Here is a 25,121-nt window from a genome sequence, read left to right on the forward strand (position 1 = left end):
ATGTTCATTGTATTTATACCCATGATAACAACCTGAACTTGTATAGCGCACAGAAAACGCCTACGATGAAGTCAGCTGATTCATTTGACAGACGGGCACGAGTGATCTAATCAGGGCCTACTTTACGATGCAGGGAGGTGGGGCAGCCCAAGATGGACACTTCAATTGACCAATGACAGGCAGGGAAGGGTCAGATGTCGAAAGGAATGAGCTGGAAATGAAGGCAGCAGGTTTACCTATCTGGCAGCTGGCGTTCCACATGTCAATAGCGGAATAGTTAGAGGAGTCTGTCCTCCAGACCACCAGGTAAATCCTGCTCAGTTGTTGAGCATTGTTCTGGATGAATGTGGAGCCTGCAAAAGGAAAATGGTTTGTTGGAATGTAAAGACAAGAGATTCTGTAAATGCTGGAGATTCAAAATAGTACACAAAAAATGCTTGAGGAACTCAGCAGGTCAGGCAGCATCAAAGGAGAGGAATTAAAAGTCCTGATGAAGAGCCTCGAACTGAAACATTGACTGTTTACTCCTTTCTGCAGCTGCTGCCTGATCTGCTGAGTTCCCTGAGCAATTTGAGCCAGCTCCTCTTGCCAAACGATGGCTTCAAGGCTTCCTGCTGGGATGGAACACATGTCCACACAAAGCAGGAGCAGAATTAGGCCACTCAGCCCATTGAGTCGGCTCCAGCATTCCATCATGGGTAATTTATTGTCTCTTCAAACCCCATTCTCCTGCCTTCTCTCTGTAACTTCTGACAGCCTTATTAATCAAGTACCTATCAACCTCTGTTTAAAATATACCCAATGATTGTCCTCTTACAGCTGTCTGCGGCAATGGATTCCACAGATTCACCATCGCAGGCCAAAAAAATTCCTTCGCATTTCTCTCCTAAAGGGACTATTCTTTTCTGTGTCTGTGCCAACTGGTCTAAGACTCTCCCACTATTGGAAACAGCCTTTCCAAGTTAAGCCTATCTCAGCTTTTCAATATTCGATAGGTTTTAATGAGATTGCTCCTTATTTTTCCAAACTGCAGTGAGTACATGCCGAGAGCCATCAAATGCTCCCACTGCTCTACACACCACCCACCCTATATCCCTCTGCATCTTTGGATGATCTTTCTTACTACCTCTGATTCTACCACCGTTTATGTTTTAAGCAAACTTAGGAGTGAGATCACTTACATTGATATGGTTCCTAAAGGTTGTTGTAGACAGGGATGGTCATGGGGACAAGCTTCCACTGCCTATTAAATGCTCCCAATGGCATACACATCAAATAGCTTCTGACAACCAAGCCCAGCTCCCAGCCTTCACGTGTGTCACTGCAAAGCCTGACGGAACAGTTTTTACTGACAGAAGGTGTAAAGGACCCTAAAACCAGTCGCAGATGAGTCTTGTCAGCTGTGATTGGTAGCTCATCAAGGAGAAGGAAAATTGCTCTCAAACCTCTGCTGCCTGGTGGCTATACTCACTCAAGGGGAAAGCTTTGGGAGTAAACAGCGAGGGAAAAATTCGGAGCTGGAGACCCTAAAGCAGGCTAATGTTAAGTTCAATGCTGACTGGCAATTTCCAATGATGATATTGGTAGCAAACTGTATTAGTCTCTGCCGTTCCTTTGTGCTCAGCAGATGTGCGGTGCTTGCTTCATAGGCACAGCTTGCTCTCCATATCGTACTGCCCAGGCCTGCATATCTAGACAGACAGGACGCAACATCCATGGCCGACCTTGACCGAAAGAACCCTCAGTCCCTCATAATGATATACATTACAAACCACAAAGGTTCCTGCCCAGACCCTGTGATAAACTATTTATTACAAACTTCCAGTTAAAGAAACACCCATCCAGCACTTCCCTGATTCCTACAGCTTTATATATTGTCCTATCTGTCTTCCTCCTACTCTCCCTGCAGCTTAAAGTTTGCTTGCATTTTTGAGTTTCTCACAGATGCTGCCTGACTTATCAATATACCAATGAGCACACCACTGAGACATTTCTAAGGAGTGCTGCCACAAGAAGGCAGCATCCACCATCAAAGGCTCTCACTATCCAGGCCTGGTTAATGCATTTTGTTTGTAAGTTCTATTCCATTTCTTTATTTTCCTGTAAATGCCTGCAAGAAAATGAACCTTAAGCTCGTATATGATAGGCGTATATGTACTGTACCATGATTATAAATTTACTTTGACTTGATTCACCTGTTACTTTATATAGCACATAAACTACATTTCCCTCATCAAACATTGCTGTTATTTCCCTGTAATGTTTGAATTTAACAAATTTACACCAGCTTACTCCCATGATTCCATATTCAGGTGGCGGGAGGAGAAGATAGCGGTGTGATGCAGCGCACGTAGCCTCTCCAGTGAAATGATATCATATTTGTTAAATAGGATACCGTGCACAATTCTGATTTGATGGAGACTGCCGCGAGAGCACGGAGGAACATCTGGAGTAACTTCTGAACCGGTTCACTGCCGCTGCTACTGTGCGATCAAGAATCTCCGGAGGGAAGGCCCCAAGATCCTCAGCTTTGCCTGCTGCTGGCAGCTGGGGATGGGGTCGAAGCACTCAGCAGAGATGGTGCTCGGTGTCAGAGGGCTGGTCGGAGCTCGAAGTTTTCGGACAGCTTAGAGTCGGACTCTGGTCGGGTATGGCAGGGAGAGTTTTCTTCCTTCTCCCGTCTGCGTGAGATGTGGGACTTCCGAGAGACTTTGAACTTTTTTACTGTGCTCATGGCCTGCTCTTCATCAAGTTATGGTATTGCTTGCACTGTTGTAACTATATGTAATAATTATGTGGTTTTTGTCTGTTTTTCAGTCTTGGTCTGTCCTGTGTTTCTGTGATATCACACCGGAGGAATATGGTATCACTTCTTAATGCATGCATTACTAAATGACAATAAAAGAGGACTGCGTGTCCTCATAATCTAATCTAATCTAACTGCGAATTCTATCCCGGATCTCTATTTCTAGAAATTACCAAACTATCAACTTCAGTCAGACTACTCAGTAGGTATTGGCCCTTTTTCTTTAGAAACTTTATGGAACAGGTTTTGTATCGACAGAGTGAAGTCTTTGAACTTTGATATATTACAACTCTTCATGTACCCAAATGCTACACCAGTTTACTGAACTTGTTTTCCACAAAAGGACAATATATTATAAAAGATCTGGTTGCTCATGGCACATCCAAACCTGTTGAAGTGGAAGATCATGCAGATGAGCAGGTCGAGCAGCTCCTTGGACAGCTGGACCTTTGCACCCTGGAAGGAAGAAGTCACGGACATACAGGTTATCCTGCCACAGTTCACTGAGCAAACTTCAGTGTCAGCAAGACCAAAGAAATGATGGTGAACTTCAGGAAGAGCAAGTCGAGGGATCACACACACCAGTCCTCTCCTTGGGGTCAGCAGTGTTTCAAGAAGGTGGCATCCATTATTAAGGACCTCTGCCACCCAGTAATAATAAAGTTGATTCCTATTCTTAGCAAATCAATCTTGTGGTCAGCTCAGTGCTCATCGAGGGTGCCAGTGAGTACTTATCTCAGGGGCTTAGCCTTAACCACCTGTTGAAAGTTCTTCTGGAGGCCTTCCTCAATCTTCCTGGGACCTCTGCACACCTCCAGTTGTGGCCAAACATTTAACTACTGGGAACAAAATCATGCAGCAAGGAAACAGCCCATCTTGTCCATGCCAAGGGCATTGCCCAGCGAGCTGGTCCTATCTATGCTTAGCCTATGGCCCTCTAAACCTGTCCTGTCTATGTACTTTTCAAGATGCCTTTCAACAACGTTAATGCCCCCACCTCAACTACTATCTCCTGTAATTCTTTCTCAATATACAACATTCACTGAATGAAAAAGATGCCCTTGATGTCCTTTATAAATCTCTCTGCTCTGGTCTTAAACCTATGCCCTCTTGCCGTAGCACCCTCTCTGTGGGGAAAAAATCTCTGTGGTTTTATTCTGTCCACGCCCCTTATGATATTAAACGCTTCTATCAGGTCACCCCTTTATCTCATATATTCCAGGAAATAAAATTTATTTATGCGCTCTGTCATTATAACTCCAGCCAGCAAGTCTGAGAAGCATCCTGGTAAATCTCTTCTGCACTCTTTCTAGTTTAATAATGTAGGACAACAACACCATAAGAAGTACGAACAGAATTAGGCTTTTTGACCTATCATGTCAGCCCTACCATTTCATTATTTCATCCTTCTAGCCCCAATCTCCGGCCTTCTCCCCATATCCCTTCATGTCCTGAACAATCAAAAACCTATCAACTTCTCCCTTAAACATATGTAAATACTTGGCCTCCACAGCTGCCTGTTACAATGAATTCAACAAATTCACCATTCTCTGGCCAAGAAATTCCTCCTGACCTCTGTTCTGAAAGGTTCCCCTCTGTTCTGTGGCTTTGTCCCCTGGTCCAAGACTTTCTCTCTATAGGAAACATCCTTTCCACTTCCACTTTATTGAGGCCTTTCAACATTCGATAGGTTTCAATAAGGTCATCTCTCATTCTTCTGAATTACAGTAAATATACGCCCAGAGGCATCAAACAATGGGACAAATGGGAGGGAAGCAAGAGACGAGAGGGTCAGAGATCAGTAAAGTCAGAGCTTCATGTAGCGATCAGTCGACGAGAATGGTAGAAGCAAGTGAGGGACAGATGGAAGGAGGAAGTGTAGAGGACATGTGAAATCCAGAATGAAGCACGAAGTTCGATCAGAAGTTTAGAATTCAACAAGATTCAAGTTTACTTGTAACATGTATACTGAAACCCACAATAAAATGCATTGTTTACATTGACAACCAAGAGTCCTCAGGATGTGCTGAGGAGAGGCCCAAAGTATTGGCACATGTTCCATTTTCCCAGCTTCAACTTCCAGAAACCTGATTCTTCCTTGGGACTGGATCCATAGCATTGATCCAAGGGCTTGGCGATCACCAAACAACAAGCTTTCGGACCTTGGACTTGGTAGTGGTGAACATTGGGCATCAAACTCCATTCTCAGCAATTCAAGAACCCAGGAGGTTATTGGAATTTATTCCTCCTACCAACATAGAACTCACACTCCAGAACCTGCTGACAGCTCTGTGAGTATACTGGGGAATTCAAAGGCAGAACATCTGCGAATCCACGAGACTGCTAGAAGGTCATTTCCGTCTTGTTCTGCTGAAAATTGTGGGCATGATCTGTTGTCGTCCTTGGGTGTGTTGGTTGTTAACACAGATGGCACATTTCACTGTAACTTTCTCTGTACATGTGACCAGAGAAAACCCACGCATTCCACGGTAAGGACATATAGGGACACCTTACAGAGATGGCAGGAAATGAATACCAAAATCCAACACCCTGAACTTTAATAATGTTTTGCTAACTACTCTGATACCATGGTGTCCTGGTTGTTAACATAGGCGACACATTTCACTCCGTGGTTCTCTGTACATGTGGTAAATAAAAGAATCTGAAACTGAATGACTGAAGGGGGGATGGAATAAATGAAAGGAGAAAAAGTACGGAAGAGGGAGAGGTTGAATGAGGGAGTGAATGAGGGAGTATGTGAATATGAGAGGGCAGGAGGGAGATTGTGCGAGGGTGAGTGAGTGAGGGAGGGGCTGACCAAGCAAGACAGAAAATATGGGATACTTGGGTGAATGAAGGACCAAGGAAGAGAGCTGGAAAGAGTGGGCAAGGAATGGAGGGAAGAAATTCAGTGAGGGCCAGTGAAGGAAGGGAAACGGGACCCACTTTTTTTTTTAAAGTTCCGCTTTCTTGCATCCTCCTGCATTTGACAGCCTCATCTTCGTCCGAGACCTCGTCATTCTCGGAGATCTGATAGTCTTCCAGCTAATTCATCCTCTTGATCTTCACTAGGATCTTTCCAAGAAGCAACAAATGAGTGAGCATAGAGTCATACAGCATGACAACAGGCTGTTCAGTCCATCTCATCCATCTGAACAAGATTCCCATTTAGACCCACTTGCCAGTGTTTGGCCCGTATACCTCTAAATCTTTGAACCCAGGTACTTGTCCAAGTATCTTTTAAATGTTGTTCATATACTCACTTGCTCACCTGACAGCTCATTCCATGTAACGATGACTCTCTGAGTGAAAAATGTTCCCCTTAGATTCCTATTAAATCTCTTACCCTCTCCCCTGTAGTTCTTGATTCCTCGATCTTTGGAAAAGAAACTGTGTCGGGTTCACCCGTTAAGTACCCATCATGATTTTCTACACCTCAAGAGCAAGTTTCCTGAGGAAGTCAGAAGCTCAATGTTCACGAGTCTGAGCGCACTGGAGGCCTGTCCTGAGGGTTGAAGGAGAGAAAGCGAGAGTGAGAGAGTCTGTGTGTATATATATATTGAAGGAGAGAGTGAGGGAAGGGGTTTGTTTTGCTGTTGATGTTTCGGAACTTGGTCTATTCTATTTTGTTGTTTTCTGTTGTTTTGCTGAGGTTTGTGGGCACACTACAGGTATGACGGCACTGGAATGAGTGCCCTCACTTGTAGGCGGCCCCGGCACATCCTTGGGTAGGTTGGTTGTTCACACAAACAATGCATTTCACTTAATCTTTCAATGTAGGTGTGATAAGTAAATCTGAATCAGAATCTGGTGTTATGGCACTGTTGCTGAATTCACCCACTGTTAAATGTTTCCTTCTACAGATAGACTTGCCATCTCAGGAGCAATGAGTAGTATTTCTGCGTCATTCCGGTGTTGGTGGGATGTGCTCCACCTTCAACAGCCCAGGCAAATATGTCAGACCGAGACTGTCATCGGCAGAGCTCTGGTACACATCCGCAGGACTCCCAACCAGACACAACATGGTCTCGGAGGACGGGGAGACAGCAGATGTCACAAGGTCCATAGAAATATGCAGTGCAGCAGGGCCCTGTCTGGTTGGTGGATGTTGTTTGAATAAAGCCCAGTCTACTCCTTACCTCAGGTGAAGGCACCTTCCTGTTGAAGCTCCTGTACAGCAGCTTGTCCCCCACAAAGGTTTTCATGTGCTGCACCATGACCTTCTGCTGTTCTATGTGGCAATGGGTCTTCAGGAAGAGGATGAGAAGGTAGGGAGTGACCTGGAATCAAACACCACACCATGATGGCATGGAGACCAAGCTTCTGTCTACAGTGAGGAGATAGTAAAGGAGTTTCCTCTTTGATTTGGATACTACTCAAATCATTACACTGTGCACTGAAACACAACAATGTCCAAAAAAAACAATGCAGAATAAGATGAGAGATATTGATAGAGTGAATAGCCAGAGAGCAGTCATGGCTAATACAAAGGGGTATAATTTGAAGGTGATTGGATGAAAGCACTGCATGGGGGGAATGTCAGAGGTAGCATTTTTACAGACAGTGGTGGGTGAGTGCCTGGCATGCACTGCCACAGAGGCAGGTGCACTTAAGAACCTCATAGATGGACACATGAATGATAGGAAAACAGAGGGCTGTGTGGGAGAGAAGCATTAGTTTGATATTAAAGTTGGTTAAGAGGTCGTCAGAACATTGCGGGCCGAAGACCCTCAACAGAGATGTACTGTTCTATGTTTTATGTTCTAAAGTGTAAAGGCCCAGAGAAGTACAGTGCAGGCAAACAATAAAGTACAAGAACATGGATTATGAAGTAAAAGGTTTATATTATGGCACAAGCTTTGATCTGGCAAGGTGTACTCATTATGATTTTTTAAGACCATACCAACCGTACCTAACTGAGTACTCCACTCCTCCTATTTATGAATCTCTTATGTTCCAAGAGTTCTCTTTATAATTCTATCTACCTGTGATGCTGTATTCAAGGAATTATGGATCTGTATTCTAAGGTGCTACTACACACCTGAGTGTCCTACCATTCACTGTGTAATTCTTACCCAGGTTTTAAAGATTAAATAATTAGCTCTATTTGTCACATCTACATTACAACATCAAAAGACACGGAGAAATGTGTCATTGGTGTCAAAGATCTGGTAGAGGCAGCCTGCATATGTTGCCACACTTCTGGCACCAACATAGCAAGTCCTCAGCTTATCAACCTATTAACCTGTACATCGTTGGAATGTGGGAGGAAACTCAGCACCCAGTGGAAATTCACTTTGTCATGGGGAGAACATACAAACTCCTTACAAACAGCAGCAGGAATTAAACCCTGATCTCCGGCACTGTAATAGTGCTACGCTAGCCGCTGTGCTACCATGCCAGCTTCCTCCCAAATGTTGTGAAATTTGTTGTTTTATGTTTATGCCAGCTGCATTGTGTCAAGATGGTGCCAGAGTACAACGCACCCTTGGTTGACATCTTTCACGCCATGAAACTGCTTATTTTGCTTCTTTTATGCTGGTTTTTCATCTTAAACATGTTTCTGGAACTGTCAGAGCCTAGGATTTACAATCTGGAGATTGACTGAGTGATCCAGCACTTTGCTGCCACTAGGAAGATTCCACGAAGTAAGTACAAACTCAAGGTCAAATCCTCAAGACCTCGAGGTAAAGAAACTACGAGACAGGTCATGAGCAAAAGTTTGACTTCATTTTACTGATCAAAGCATCTATTATTTGTGGATTAAAGCATCAAGGAAGATTACAGCAACAAGGTGAACGGGGAAGGTGAACAAGGGTTCAGCACCGAATGCCTGCCCTTTGATCACTGATGGGATTAGACCTGTTAGATACTATTATGAGTATGAATCCTTCAATCAAGGGTTCTATTGGAAGAACTTATAATTTATTATTACAATGGGATAAGCGTCCTTTATCTAAGGTTAAACAGGATTGGGAAAAGGAACTCAATTTGACTTTTATGACCAAGGATTGGGTGCAGATTTTGAAGTTGGTTAACCCTTCTTCAGTTTGTGCTAGCCATTCATTGATTCAATTTAAAATTGTACATCATTATCATTTGATGAAGGAGAGACTTTCTAAAATCTTTTCTAATGTTGATAGTTATTGTGATAGATGTAAAACTGAGATAGCTACACTGACACATATGTTTTGGTCTTGTTCTATATTGGAACAGTTTTGGAAGTCAGTTTTTTCAACAATTTCTAAAGCACTTAAAATTAATCTACAACCTAATAAATTAACTGTGCTTTTTGGAATAATTCCTCAAAATATTCATGGTATTTCTGTGTCTGACCAACATGTTATTGCATTTGTTACGTTGATAGCTAGAAGGGCCATTTTGTTGAAGTGGAAGGATACATCAGCTCCCATTTTGTCACAATGGTTCTCTCAAGTGATGCTATGTCTTAGTTTGGAGAAAATTATAAGTCGAACCTTTGAACCTTAATTTGATTTTGAGAAAAGATGGGGCTCATTTGCTCGTTATTATCATTTGAGCTAATTGATAGATTTTTTTCCACGATCTAAGCGTAAATTTTTTGGTATATTTTCTTTTTTTGCTGGCGGTTTGATGTTTATTTTTAGAAGCTTTTTGTATGACGCATGGCTCCGGGGTTGTACACCTAATGGGTTTTTTCCCCTCACTTTTTCTGCTTAGTAGGTTTTCTTTGTTGTCACAATTTTTTTTCAATCTTTAAGATAATGTCTTTTTTGAGACAGTGTAAGTGTTGTTACTTCAATGTACTCGTGTTATTTCTTTTGTATAATATAACAATAAAAAGATTTGAAAAGAAAAAAAATCCATAGATTCACCATACCCGGCTGAAGAAATTCCTTCTCATCTCTGTTCTAAAGGAATGTCTTTCCATTCAAACTCTCCCATGATAGGAAACATCCTTTCCATGTTCACTCCATCCAGACCATTCAATAACCAGTAGGTCCAGTGAGATTTACCTCTCCATCACTTCCTGCTTATCCTTCTCAATCCCATCAGCTACAGTCCCAGAGACATCAAACATTTCTCATACATTAATAGAACATAGAAGAGTACAGTACAGGCCCTTCGGCCCACAATGTTGTGCCAACCCTCAAACCCTGCTTCCCGTATAAGCCCCCAACTTAAATTCCTCCATGTACCTGTCCAGTAGTCTCTTAAACTTCACTAGTGTATCTGCCTCCACCACTGACTCAGGCAGTGCATTCCACGCACCAACCACTCTCTGAGTAAAAAACCTTCCTCTAATATCCCCCTTGAACTTCTCACCCCTTACCTTAAAGCCATGTCCTCTTGTACTGAGCAGTGGTGCCCTGGGGAAGAGGCGCTGGCTATCCACTCTATCTATTCCTCTCATTATCTTGTACACCTCTATCATGTCTCCTCTCATCCTCCTTCTCTCCAAAAAGTAAAGCCCTAGCTCCCTTAATCTCTGATCATAATGCATACTCTCTAAACCAGGCAGCATCCTGGTAAATCTCCTCTGTACCCTTTCCAGTGCTTCCACATCCTTCCTATAGTGAGGCGACCAGAACTGGACACAGTACTCCAAGTGTGGCCTAACTAGAGTTTTATAGAGCTGCATCATTACATCGCGACTCTTAAACTCTGTCCCTCGACTTATGAAAGCTAACACCTCATAAGCTTTCTTAACTACCCTATCCACCTGTGAGGCAACTTTCAGGGATCTGTGGACATGTACCCCCAGATCCCTCTGCTCCTCCACACTACCAAGTATCCTGCCATTTACTTTGTACTCTGCCTTGGAGTTTGTCCTTCCAAAGTGCACCACCTCACACTTCTCCGGGTTGAACTCTATCTGCCACTTCTCAGCTCACTTCTGCATCCTATCAATGTCTCTCTGCAATCTTTGACAATCCTCTACACTATCTACAACACCACCAACCTTTGTGTCATCTGCAAACTTGCCAACCCACCCTTCTACCCCCACATCCAGGTCGTTAATAAAAATCACGAAAAGTAGAGGTCCCAGACAGATCCTTGTGGGACACCACTAGTCACGATCCTCCAATCTGAATGTACTCCCTCTACCACGACCCTCTGTCTTCTGCAGGCACGCCAATTCTGAATTCACCTGGCCAAACTTCCCTGGATCCCATGCCTTCTGACTTTCTGAATAAGACTACTGTGTGGAACCTTGTCAAATGTCTTACTAAAATCCATATAGATCACAACCACTGCACTACCCTCATCTATATGCCTGGTCACCTCCTCAAAGAACTCTATCAGGCTTGTTAGACACAATCTGCCCTTCACAAAGCCATGCTGACTATTCCTGATCAGACTATGATTCTCTAAATGCCCAGAGATCCTATCTCTAAGAGTCTTTTCCCACAGCTTTCCCACTACAGACGTAAGGCTCACTGGTCTATAATTACCTGGACTATCCCTACTAACTTTTTTGAACAAGGGGACAACATTCGCCTCCCTCCAATCCTCCGGTACCATTCCCGTGGACAACGAGGACATAAAGATCCTAGCCAGAGGCTCAGCAATCTCTTCCCTCGCCTCGTGGAGCAGCCTGGGGAATATTCCGTCAGGCCCCGGGGACTTATCCGTCCTAATGTATTTTAACAACTCCAACACCTCCTCTCCCTTAATATCAACATGCTCCAGAACATCAACCTCACTCATATTGTCCTCACCATCATCAAGTTCCCTCTCATTGGTGAATACCGAAGAGAAGTATTCATTGAGGACCTCACTAACTTCCACAGCCTCCAGGCACATCTTCCCACCTTTATCTCTAATCGGTCCTACCTTCACTCCTGTCATCCTTTTTTTCTTCACATAATTGAAGAATGCCTTGGGGTTTTCCTTTACCCTATTCGCCAAGGCCTTTTATTCCTGGGATTGTTCTTGCAAACCTCCTCTGTACCAGCACATCTTTCCTTGGGAATGGGGCCTGAAAATGTAAGGAATTTGTACATTATCCTTGTGGCTGTGTTTGGTCTGGATTCCTCCCACAGTCCAAAAACATACCAGATGATAGGTTAATTGGTCATTGTCCTGTGATTAGGTGGTGTTTAACAAGTGGGCTGTTGGGCAATGTGGCTTGTTGGGCCAGAGGGATTATTATTATTATTATTATCATCATCATATTTTTTCTCAGCTCAAGCTGGTAAAACCTGAGGTACAGGCATAGCCAAGCACTCTTATTTGTCAATTGCTAGGAGCTTTTGAAGTATTCTAGTGGTGTTTTGTATTGTGGCTTTCTGAAGATTTGCATAATTATTACTGCGTAGCCCAAATTGCTTGATGCTATTATGTAGTGCCTTAGAGATGACATCAGTTGTAGATATTATTATTGGGATAATGTATACCTTCTTCATGTTCCAAAATCTTTCAATTTTCTCTTTTAATTCAGTATATTTCTGGTGTTTTTCACTTATTGATTTCTTCAAGTTGTGTGTGATTGGAATGGCTATATTGATTAAATAAGTTTTTATTGCTTGTTTATCTTGTTTATTATTATTACTTATTCCAAGCCCCCTTCTTCAGTGGGGCGCCAGTACCTGATATAGGCCTTGGTGCTACCAGGAGCCTCCAGCTGATCCGTAATCAGGTAGGTGTTGTGAGAGGAAGAAATGTAATATTGATTGAGTAGCTTCATCATGTCTTGGTAAACCTTGTCATGTTCTTGGTTGAAAATGTCCCCTCCTGGTGACATCTGGAAGAACAGAAAGCCATCCTTGGTCATGAAGAAATCATGCTTCCCTAACAAAAAGACATTGGTATTAATGTCATTCATGTATTATCTACACTGCATTTAAGATTAGCTTTATTTTTCACATGTACATCAAAATATAGAAACAGGCAATGAAATGTGTTATTTTTGGTCAGTGACCAGCATAATCTGAGAATGTGCTGAGGGCTGCCCACAAGTTCCCCATGTTTCTGGTACCAACACAGCATGCTCACAATTTACTAACCCACACCCATGTGTTTGGAATGTGGGAGGATACCTGAGCACCTGGAGAAAATGCACACAGTTACAGGGAGAATGTACAAATTCCTTACAGTGCTGGAATTTGACCCCCATCTGTGATCACTGGCGCTGTTAAGTGATTGTGCTAACCATTATGCTACTGTGCCTCCTATTTATGATAAAGTTGTGATAAGAAGGGGTTGCAAACTCTTTATGACTGACCTGGAGTCTCCAGGATTTTAGGGGATTAAATGTGTAATCCATAAACTATACAAGTAGAAATAGGTCATTTGGTGCATCAGATCCGCTATGCTCTTCCATCATGGCTGACTTATTATTCCCTTTCAACTCCATTCACCCTCCTATTCCCTGCGATCTCTGCATTTAGGATGGTTTGGTACCTTTGGTAGGAGGTGCAGAAGCCTGAAGGCACACACTCAGCGATTCAGGAACAGCTTCTTCCCCTCTGCCATTCAATTCCTAAATGGACATTGAACCCTTGGACACTACCTCACTTTTTAAAAAAAATATACAGCATTTTTGTTATTCGCACATGTTTTAAACTATTCAATGTACATATACTGTACTGTAATTGATGTACTTATTTATTTATTCATTTAATTTTTTTTCCTCTTCTATATTATGTATTGCATTCAACTGCTGCTGCTGAGTTAACAAATTTCATGTCACATGCCGTTGATAATAAACCTGATTCTGATTAATTTTCAACTGAACAATAAAAAAATTTTAACCAAGCTTTCTTGAAAAAATTAACAATTATTCAAAAAAGGTACAGCTTTTCTGAATCTAGAAACAACTTTCCAGGATGGGTAATGATTACAACGCCGAAAGGATTTTGCCTCAGTGCGTCGAAAAGCAGCCGCCTGTAAAGCAAGTGTCATCTCAAGCCTCCATGAAACAATCACTCGCAACATCTACTCACACTCTTCGCAATAATCTATTAGATTTTATTTATATATAAAAGAATTTATGCTAAAATGAGTAATAAGAGGTCACTCCTCTCCCAGTAACACTAGTGTAAGTCTGAAAGAATTAAATCACTGATAATTAACAGATGCCAGCATTGAGGCTTTATAATGATATTAATCAATACCAAGAAACCACCATTCAAATTATCGTTAATCCTACACAGGAGTGATCTTTGGTAAAGATTATAATAAAGTAAAGGAACCCGGCAAACAAAAATACCATCTGTTCACCAAAAATATCAGCTCTTGCTTCAAACACAAATATAGGAGGTCCTGCTGCCCTGTGATTTATTTAATGGTAGCAGTATCTTGACTGTAGCATAATCACTTGCCTTTTAATTGAAGACCAGCATGAAAGGCATCCCAAGAGTTAACCTGTCTCTATTTTCTAATCAATGAAATTGATCTTCTCGCATAAAAGCGAGAATGTCACCAGAAGACAAGAAGCCCCTATGGAGCTTTAAACACTGACGTTACATGAAACCTAACAACATGAACCCTCAGAGCATAAACACCATCTATCAACGTCCTAACTTGTTTTCGGTTGGGATGACCAAGGGGAAAAACAAAACCACTTTATCAAATCAGTGTATAACTACACTTAAAAATTAGATTTACAATTCTAATTAATAGAAGATCTAACAAGTAATGACCCAGGACCCTTATCCTGATCAATGAACCAAGTTACCCCAGGGTTAACAGTACCACCCTAGCTTTCTTAGAGTCCCGATGCTGAAAGGGTTTACGACCTTGATGTTGGATCAGGACATCCTAATGGCGTAGACGCTATTCAGGGTTCATTTGTTCAACGATTAATAGTCCTACGTGATCTGAGTTCAGACCAAAGTAATTGAGGTCAGTTTCTACCTATGATGATATTTTTCCCAGTAAGGATTGGAAAAATGAAGCCAATACCACAAGGTATGCTTCCTTCCCACCTATAAGGGAGCAATTTTAAGACCGAAGATGATAGTTTGCTCAGGTGGCATAGCCTGTTAATTGCAAAAGACCAAAGCTCTTTGATTCAGAAGTTCAACTCTTCTCCTTAGCTATGCTTAGGAGAGGAAAAATAGGACTCAGACCCATGCTCTAGAGATCAAAACTCTTGGTACTTCCAGCTATGGTACTTCCAGCTATACTACTTCCTAAGTAAAGTCAGCTAATCTAAGCTTTTGGGTCCATACACCGAACATACCGGTTAAAACCCTTCTCTACTAATGAACCCCACAATATTATCAATCTCAATCCTCAGTCTAGGGTTAGGTACTAACATAACATTCATTGGATCACATTGACTCTTAATCGAAGTAGGTCGAGAAAACAACACAATAGCCATTATCCCCCTTAAAATTTATCAATATCACCCACATGCAGCCACTAAGATACTTTCTTACACAAGCCACTCCTCTTAGTTGCTGGAACAACAAATGCCTGATTTACAGGCCAGTGAGATTTCTCTGAGGTCATAAATCCAGCCTCTGCCATATTCTCTCCATTGCATTAGCATTGAAAATTCAATTGGCACCTCTTCATTTTTGACTACCAGAAGTCCTTCAAAGATTCAACCCAATTACAGGTCATTCTGCCTACATGACAAAAACTTGCACAATTCGCACTTTAATTAGGCTAAAGCCTAGTTAAGCAGCGGGAGAAGCTGAACAGGCCTCAATCCTATAAAAACTAGTTAATAGCTAAGTATTCAATCCAGCAAACTTGTATCTAGCTTCTCCCGCTGTTTAGAGAAGCCTATTTTCCTTCTCAAGATTTGCAATCCGTGTAAATTTATACTACAGAGCTGGGGGAATGGCAAGAAGAGGACTTGAACCTCTCTTAACAGAGCTACAATCTGCCACTTAAGCATAAGCCATTTTACCTGTGGCAGTTAATCACTGATTGTTTTCTACTAATCACAAAGATATCAGCACCCTTTCCCTAATCTTTGGTGCACGGGTGGGAATAATGGCTTTAGCCTCTTAATCCGCACTCAACTGTGCCAACCTGGGGCTCTCCTGGGAGATAACCACATTTATACTGTCATCGTCACCACCCACACCTTTGTAATAATTTTCTTTATAGTAATGCCAATTCTAATTGGCGGATTCGGCAACCGACTGGTGCCCTTAATGGTCAGCGCCCCAGATATGGACTTCCCACGAATAACTAAGTTTCTGACTCCTGCCCCCATCATTTCTTCCATGCCTGGCCTCAGCAGGGGTAGAAGCTGGTACCAGAACAGGGTGAACAGTTTATTCCCCCTTAACTGGAAATCTCACAAATGCTGGATCTGCAGGAGATTTAACCATCTTCTCCTTACATTTAGCTGAGGTGTCCTCTATTTTAGCATCCATTAACTTCATTACTATTATTATTAATATAAAACCACCAGCAATCTCTCAATATTAAACACCTCTCTTTGTTTGATCCATTCTTAATTCAGCTCTTCTCCCTATACTCTCACTTCCTGTTCTTGTAGAAGGGATTACAATGCTCCTTACGGACCGTATTCTCAACACAACTTTCTTTGACCCCACACTCAAGGCTTAGATACACTAAAAAATCTCAAAGTCCTGCAAATGCTAAAAATCATCACCCTTACAATCATACTTGACCCAATTTCAAGAACATCACCTAAAAAAAATACTGTGAAACCACCTCTATTTCTCAGTCTCTTTATTGCATTCATCAGCTTACTCTGGTTTAAACGAGATATAGAATTGGGATGGGAATTCTCCAACCTGTATCATTTCCCTTAGTCACACTAACCAGCTGATAACTTCCACTCATACAACTTGCCAGCCAAAACCATCTGACTAATGAAAGCTGGACCCAACAACTTATTTACATGAACCTCATCATCACTTTACAACTACTCTTAATTTTAGCTTTCAGCACCACAGAAATAATCTTATTCTACATTATATTTGAAGCAATCCTAACCCCAATACTTATCATTATTACCCACTGAGGTAACCAAACTGAACACCTAAACACAAGAACACATTTCCTATTTTACACCCTCATAGGCTCCCTGCTTCTTCTAATTGCTCTCCTCATGGCCTAGGTTCACTCTCAATATTAATTTTACAATTTCATCAACTCGTGAGCAAATAAATTCTGATCAGCAGCTTGCCTAATTGCTTTCTTAGTTAAGATACCTCTTTATAGGGTACATCACTGATTACCTCGGGCTCATGTTGAAGCTCTGATCGCCGGCTCCATAATTCTAGCTGCAATCTTTGTAAAACTAACGGGTTACAGAATAATACAAATTGCTGCTGTACTAAACCCTCTCACAAAAGAAATAGCTTTCCCATTCCTGATCCGAGCCTTTTGAGGGGTTATTATAACCAGACCCACCTGTTTATTACAAACACACCTAAAATCATTAATTGCCTATTCATCTGTAAGTCACATGGGCCTGGTAGCAGCCGCTATTCTCGTTCAAACACCATGCAGCTTCACAGGAGCAACTGCTCCGATAATCGCTCACGGCGTTTCATCTACCCTCCTCTCTCGAGCTCACACCAATTACCAACACACACATAGCGGAACAGTACTCCTTACCCGAGGCATAAAAAATTATCCTCCCGGCAGTTACCTCCTTAACCCTGCCTCCCAGTAAATGAGATTTAACCCCTTCTATTGAAATCTCCACCGGAACATCCGTTATAACACCTCTATTTGCATTAGGAAACATAGATTCTATCTTTTTGCCAAGTAAAGTCTTCAATCGTAATGCCTGCTCACGCTGCTTTTTATCCTTACAAACGATTAATAACTTCCCACCTCTTAAAGAACGAGCACTATTCCCTACGACCGATTTTAACTCCATAGTTAATTTAATGGGATTGATATCGGGCTGCTGTTCCGGGTCAAATTTAAACAATACCTTGAAGTTCTCTTTCCCTTTTCAAAATATCCCGCCCTTCCACTCCATCATTTGAAATCATTCCAAAATTATGTTTCTGAAGCACCTTCAATTACTCCAAAAGACTGAGGTTTGGTAAAATACTGAAAGGCTTTTATTCGCTTTACAATACGACCTCCACAGTGAGTGTCTGCCCCCGGACTGAGGGGGAGGGGCAAGGTGAACACCTTTATACAGGACTCTGTGGGAGGAGCCACAGGGGCAGTCGGCAGAGGGGTGTGGCCAGACAGGTAACCGAGTTACAACATATATACATGGTTTACCACATTCACCCCTCCTTTTTTTAAAAAGAGTCCCGCGGGGTGAAGTGACTGACAATATTTACAAGAAGTATGTTTACAGGTTAAGTCTATCAGGCGGTCGAGTCCGTCGCTGTGACCTACGTAGCACCGGCGGTGATTGTACCGGCGATGGCGGTTGTGCTGGCTCCCGCCTGACTTCAGGTGCCAGCACATTAGGTGTCGGTAATCCCTCGTGCGTGTGCGTCGCGCCCGGTATGGGAGTGTCGTGTGCTGTCTGTATAGGGTTTGGGGTGCACGGTGTGTCGTAGGTACATACATTGGTGGGTACGGGGTCAATAGTCACCACGGAGTGTTCAGGGTAGGGGCCCGGAGCTCCTGCGGGCGCCAGGTCGCGGATGGAGACCGTGTCCTCCCGCCCATCAGGTAAAACCACGTAGGCATACTGGAGGTTCGCATGAAGTAAGTGAACCCTCTCGACTATCGGGGAGTTTATTGCCCCTCGCATGTTTCCGGAGCAGCACTGGCCCCGGGGACGTCAGCCAAGATGGTAGGGTGGTTCCAGTGGTCGATTTTGTGGGAAAAGAAAAGAGCCACTCATGAGGGGTGGCATTGGTGGTCATGTATAACAGGGAGCGGATGGAGTGGAGTGCCTCGGGAAGGACCTCCTGCCAGCGGGAGACCGGCAGTCCCTTTGACCTGAGGGCTAAGAGTGTGGCTTTCCACACTGTGCCATTCTCCTTCTCTACCTGTCCATTCCCCCGGGGATTAGAGCTCGTGGTCCTACTGGTTGCAATTCCCCTAGCCAGTAGATATTGGCGCAGCTCGTCACTCATAAACGAGGACCCTCTGTTACTGTGGATATAGCATGCGTATCCAAACAGAGTGAAGAGCTTGCGCAGGGCTTTTATAGCTGACGTGGTAGTGGTGTCGGGGCAGGGGATGGCGAAGGGGAACCGTGAGTACTCGTCAATTACGTTAAGAAAGTACACATTGCGGTCGGTGGAGGGAAGGCGGCCCTTAAAGTCAACACTTAGTCGCTCAAAGGGGCGGGTGGCCTTGATGAGTGGTGCCTTTTCGGATCGGTAGAAGTGCGGTTTGCACTCTGCGCAGACTTGGCAGTCCCTGGTCATCATCCTGATCTCCTCAAGGGAGTAAGGCAGGTTCCGGGCTTTCACGAAGTGGAAAAGCCGGGTGGCTCCTGGGTGGCAAAGGTCTACCTGTAGGGCGTATAGCCGGTCGATCTGCGCGCTGGTGCATGTTCCCCGGGATAGGGCATCGGAGGGCTCGTTGAGCTTCCCAGGCCTGTACATGATGTCATAGTTGTAGGTGGAGAGCTCGATTCTCCACCTCAGAATTTTATCATTTTTGATTTTGCTCCGCTGCTGATTATTAAACATGAATGCGACTGAGCGCTGGTCAGTTAGCAGGGTGAACCTTTTGCCGGCAAGATAGTGCCTCCAGTGCCTTATAGCTTCCACTATGGCCTGGGCCTCTTTCTCTGCCGCAGAGTGCCGAATTTCAGGGCCTTGAAGGGTACGGGAGAAGAACGCCACTGGTCTTCCTGCCTGGTTGAGGGTAGCAGCCAGCGCAAAGTCGGAGGCGTCACTCTCTACTTGGAAGGGAACGGCCTCATCCACCGCATGCATTGCTGCTTTGGCAATGTCCCCTTTTATGCGGTTGAAGGCCGCGTGGGCCTCGGCAGAGAGGGGGAATGTGGTGGACTTGACCAGGGGGCGGGCCTTGTCTGCATAGTTAGAGACCCATTGGGCGTAATATGAAAAGAAGCCCAGGCACCTTTTGAGGGCTCTGAGGGTATTGGGAAGAGGGAGTTCCAACAAGGGGCACATACGGTCGGGATCAGGGCCAATGACTCCATTCTCCACGACACACCCAAGGATAGCAAGTCCGGTGGTCCCAAATACACACTTGTCCTTGTTATAGGTGAGGTTGAAAGATTTGGCCGCTTGGAGAAATTTTTGGAGGTTGTTGTCGTGATCCTGCTGGTCGTGACCGCAGATGGTGATGTTATCCAGATATGGGAACGTGGCCTTCAGTTGGCACTGGTCCACCATCCGGTCCATTGCCCTCTGGAAGACAGATACACCATTCGTGACACCAAAGGGGACGCGCAGGAATTGATAAAGCCTGCCGTCCGTCTTGAAGGCAGTGTAAGGGCGGTCCTCCAGGCAGATGGGGAGCTGACGGTAAGCGGATTTTAGGTCTATGGTCGAGTACACCTTGTACTGTGCTATCTGATTGACCATATCCGCGATGCGGGGTAGAGGGTACGCGTCGAGCTGCGTGAACCTATTGATGGTCTGGTTATAGTCCACGACTATCCTATTCTTCTCCCTGTTCCGAACAACCACCACCTGCGCCCTCCAAGGACTTGTGCTTGCCTCAATGACCCCCTCCCTGAGCAGCCGCTGCACCTCCAACTTAATGAAAGCTCTGTCCCCCGCACTGTACCTCCTGCTTTTAGTTGCCACAGGTTTACAGTCAGGGGTCAGGTTGGCGAACAGCGGTGGGGGAGGGATCCTGAGGGTGGAGAGGCCGCAAGCGGTGTCGGTAGAGTGGCAGTTGGCATGATGTTGGGTGGGATGTGCGGGTCGGTGTGTGTGTGTGGTCAGTAGCGGGGTACGTGACATATCTCTACAAAACAGGGGATTTATGACAGTAATTGGTGGGAGGGGCCCATCATACTTCATTGTCACGCTTTTCAGGTGGCTCTGGAAGTCCAACCCCAACAGCACAGGGGCACACAGTTGAGGCAAGACCAGTAACGTAAAGTCCCGATATTCTGTGCCCTGCACCACTAGTGTCGCTACACAACCCCCCTGGATGTCTGTTGTATGCGACCTGGAGGCCATGGTGACCCTCCGACTTACCGGCCGTATCATGAGTCCACAATGCTGCACCGTGGCCGGGTGGATAAAACTCTCCGTGCTGCCTGTGTCAAACAGGCAGCTTGTCCTGTGCCCCTCCACCACGATGTCCATCATTGACCTTGCGAGCTGGTGGGGAGCGCTTTGGTCGAGGGTCACGGAAGCCAGGGTGGGGTCGCTGTCTTGGTCCGGCATGGTGGGGTGCCCCGTGAGCACCCGTTGGTCGTAGGTGGTGGGAGGTGGCGCCGACCAAGATGGCCGCCCCCATGTCTCGCACGTGGTGGTGGCGTGCAGGGAAGATGGCGGCAGGGAAGATGGCGACCCCCACGTCTCGCACGCGGCGCTGCTCGATCCCGCTCGCGGTTTCGACTTACAGACCTTGGCGAAGTGGCCCTTCTTTCCGCAGCTGGAGCAGGTAGCTTGTCGGGCCGGGCAGCATTTCCGGGGGTGCTTCTCCAGTCCGCAGAAGTAGCACTTCGCAGACTCACGACTGGCGGCAGCCGAGGTCGATTCGCCAGCAGGTTGTGGGGTCTGCGGCACCCACGAGGCCATCGGGGGATCGCGTGCCTGGCGAGCCTCGGAGTTATGCAGAGTGGCCTCCAACGTATCAGCCAGCTCCATCGCCGAATTTAGGGTAAGATTGGCTTTTTCCAGCAGCCGCTGGTGCACGTACACTGACCTGGTCTCCGTGACGAAGGCGCCTCTCACTAGGAGTTCTGCATGCTGCTCCGCCGTCAGCTCCTGGCAATTGCAGGCTCGCACGAGCGTCCGTAGGGCCTGGACGAACTCAGCACTCGATTCCCCGGGGCATTGTTGCCGTGTCGCTAAACGGTGCCGAGCATAGACGCTGTTTATCGGCCGCAGGTATTGTCTTTTGAGTGCGTTCATTGCGCTGTCGTAGTTCGGCTGGTCTCTGATCAGCGAATAGACCCGTGGACTGACCCTGGAGAGTAGAACTCTGCGCTTCGCTACGGGGTCGGTCGCTTTAATCTCCTCTAGATACGCTTTGAAGCAGGCCAGCCAGAGTTCGAAAGCGTTTCCAGCTTCAGGTGTTTGCGGATTGAGGTCTAATTTTTCTGGTCTCAGGGCCTGGTCCATGTTTTTAAACGTACAGCGAATAAAATTGAAGCACCTTCAATTACTCCAAAAGACTGAGGTTTGGTAAAATACTGAAAGGCTTTTATTCGCTGTACAATACGACCTCCACGGTGAGTGTCTGCCCCCGGACTGAGGGGGAGGGGTAAGGCGAACACCTTTATACAGGATTCTGTGGGAGGAGCCACAGGGGCAGTCAGCAGAGGGGTGTGTCCAGACAGGCAACCGAGTTACAACATATATACATGGCTTACCACAGTTTCTCTCCGTTTTCCAGATCTTATTCCAACCTGCTCCTGCCAACCGGCCCTCGCTCGAACCCTCCCTTTGCGGTTCCTTTTCCAGATGCTTCCCCCCTCTCTGAAGTTAACCTACTCTGTTTCCCAACAGGCCCTACACCGTTCAAACCAGCGCCGCCAACCGCCGCTCCTCGAGTCGAGCCAGCAGAGATACCAACTGCTAATTCCACATACTGTACCTGCTGTTAGTTTCTATCGTCTGCTGCATTTCTCTCGCTTGCCTAATGCATGGGTCAGCCGCCCCTCTTTCTAGCTTAGCTATTTTTTATTTCCTTTTTTTTTTGCAATCCTGTAAGTCCATTTTTCATCCCTCCGCAGGTGGAGCTTTCGAACACTGCATCTTGTGGTTTAATTAACCTGCGTTACAAAACTGTACCAGAGGACATCCATTTGAGGTGAGTGAAAGAAACTAGGGTGGATGTCAGAGGAAGGTTTTAAGAGTTCTGAAGGGTGGGTGAGCTTGTGTGGCAAATTTGAGAGATCTATGAATGTGGACCCTCCCCCCCAATATCCCTCTGTTTCTTGACTCTGTTAAGAATCCTGCTATTAACCTTAAGTTTGCTCTGTGTTCGGTGCTTCTGAAGATCTTGCCAGTTCTTTCCGAGCCCTCTGTGCCTTCTCCCTCCAATTTACTTCTCCCTCAACAGGGCCTAACACATTGTTGAGGATCCCGACCACCCACTCCGCAATCTTTTAGGCCCACTACCGTCAAGAAGGAAGTACAGACACATCAGGACTAGAATTGCAGGACTGGATAACATCTTCTTCCCTCAGGTTAAGAAATTCATGAATACCTTGCTTCCACTGAGGTTTCAGGTTTAGGACATTCAACTATTTCCTGTTTATTGTTTACTTTTGCCGCACAGTACATGCATTTTGAATGATATTTTATTAACTCATTTGTGTTAATACTTAGGTTTATGTGCTATGTGTCTGATATGTTTTGTGGGTGCACCAAGATCCAGAGGAACATTGTTTCATTTGCCTGTATATATGTAGAGTCAGATGAGAATAAATTTGAACTGGAACTTTTACCTCCAATTCTCCCTTTCTTACACCCCGTTCCCTTTCCCATTTTATTGTCATTCCATTGGGACATGGGCTCAGAGCTGTCCTGGCTGTTCCACCATTACAATCATTGCACTGCTGTGTGGACTGCTTGCAGGTGCACAGATTCTGCCGTCACCATTAGAAATACGAGTGATGTGGGTTTCAGGAGAGCAGTCCCTTGCTGCCTCGTTGGAGATGGTGGCATTGATCAGAAATGTGGGACCGCCTCAGTCATCAAAGTTAGATATGGAGGCTCCACCCTCTCCTCCCTGGCCAGATGTGGAACTACTATCCTCAGCCAGATGTGGAGGCCCCACCTTCACCTTGCCAGCCAGATGAGTGACCAATCCCCTAAGCCAGATATTTCTTACTGATTTATTTAGTTAGACATACAGCGTGGAACAGGCTCTTCCATCCCACCAAGCTGTGCTGACCAGCTCCTCTCTGATTTAGTCACGGGACTAATTAGCCTATTAATTGCAAATGAAACTGGAGCACCCAGGAAGAACATGCATACTTTCTTGCTGGAACCGAATTTCAAATTCCGATGCCCTGAGCTGTAATAGCTATGTTACATGGTGTCCATTTGGATTTGCTACATCCTCCTCTCCAGATGGATGTGGTGGCCCTGAGCCCTCACTTTACAAAAATGATGACCATACACCCTTCACAGCCAGATGTGCTGGCCCCACCTCTCCTCTGCAGCCAGGATGGGTTTTCTGCCTTCTCCTCCCAGGCCAGATGAGGAAAACCAACTCTTGTCTCGCTGGCCAAATGTGAAAGTCCCCATCTTCTCCTTGACAAAATGTGGGATGCTCCTGCTCACTGGGGCAGTTTCCCAGCTCCTGGTAGAGGAGTTTGAAATGCTACTGAAAGAGTTGGAGTTGGAAGAGCTGTTTGCTGAGCTGTTGGATCAGGGATGGTGGGACCCAGAGAGGGAAATCTGGTAGGACTGGAGTCACATGCTTGGTCAGGAAGGGGTTAGAGCACGTCACCCAGGGCTAGCACAGCCACAATGGGCTGAGGGTCCTACGGCTGGTCGTCTCACCCACACCAGAGGAATAATAACCTTGTAGCCTTGGTGGCAGAGTTTGTGGGGTCACAGACCATCTGCACATTGACACCTTGTCAGAACCACATATTGATGTCAGGGCCATTTGTCCCATCATGTAACTTCTGCTCTTCCATCATGGCAGATTTCAGCTCCCCTGCAATTTTCACGCACTACAGTCTCAGGAGTTTACAGGTCATGGTGAAAAAAACAAAGAAAATTCCAGTGAGCAGCAGTTCTGTGGATGGAAATGCCTTGTTAATGAGAAAGGTTAGAGGAGAATGTCGAGAGTAGTTCGAGCTGACTGGAAGGCAACAGAAATAACTGTGTTAAAACAGTGGTATGCAGAAGAGCATCCCTGAATGCACAACACATTGAACCATGAAGTGGATAGCTTACAGTAGCAGAAAACCATGAACATACACTCTGTTGTTACTTCATTAGATATTAGAGGTATCTAATAAAGTGGTCACTGAGTATATGTTCTGTGTTCTGAGATGACAGGTCATGTGATAAAACATTCCCAAAGTGTTGGCAGCATAACTTCGAGGTGATGGATGTGGCTCGCCTTCCTCGTTCACTTCATACATATCGATGATCTTTGACGAACACACCTGAGTTCTTTCTTCCTCACATTCTCCCTTTGTTCCTTCCATAGGAATTCCCCAAGCTTCTCCACATGCATTAGCTGCTCTTTGTTGCCGTAGTTTTCAAAGATAATGGTGATCTCGTGCTCCATCAGCAGGTTGTAAAACTCCTTCGTTACTATGCCATGGATGGTTCCATTCTTC

At 45.0% G+C, this 25,121-nt stretch overlaps 2 pseudogenes; both read left to right on the forward strand.

Moving 5' to 3' along the window:
• Positions 1-15,679: 15,679 nt before the first annotated feature.
• LOC140189234 (cytochrome c oxidase subunit 1-like) lies at positions 15,680-24,059 on the forward strand (annotated as a pseudogene).
• Positions 16,354-17,402, forward strand: LOC140191783 (NADH-ubiquinone oxidoreductase chain 4-like; annotated as a pseudogene).
• Positions 24,060-25,121: the final 1,062 nt, after the last annotated feature.

Source organism: Mobula birostris, chromosome 1 (assembly GCF_030028105.1).
Source record: "Mobula birostris isolate sMobBir1 chromosome 1, sMobBir1.hap1, whole genome shotgun sequence".
In the NCBI taxonomy this organism is placed as follows: Eukaryota; Metazoa; Chordata; class Chondrichthyes; order Myliobatiformes; family Myliobatidae; genus Mobula; species Mobula birostris.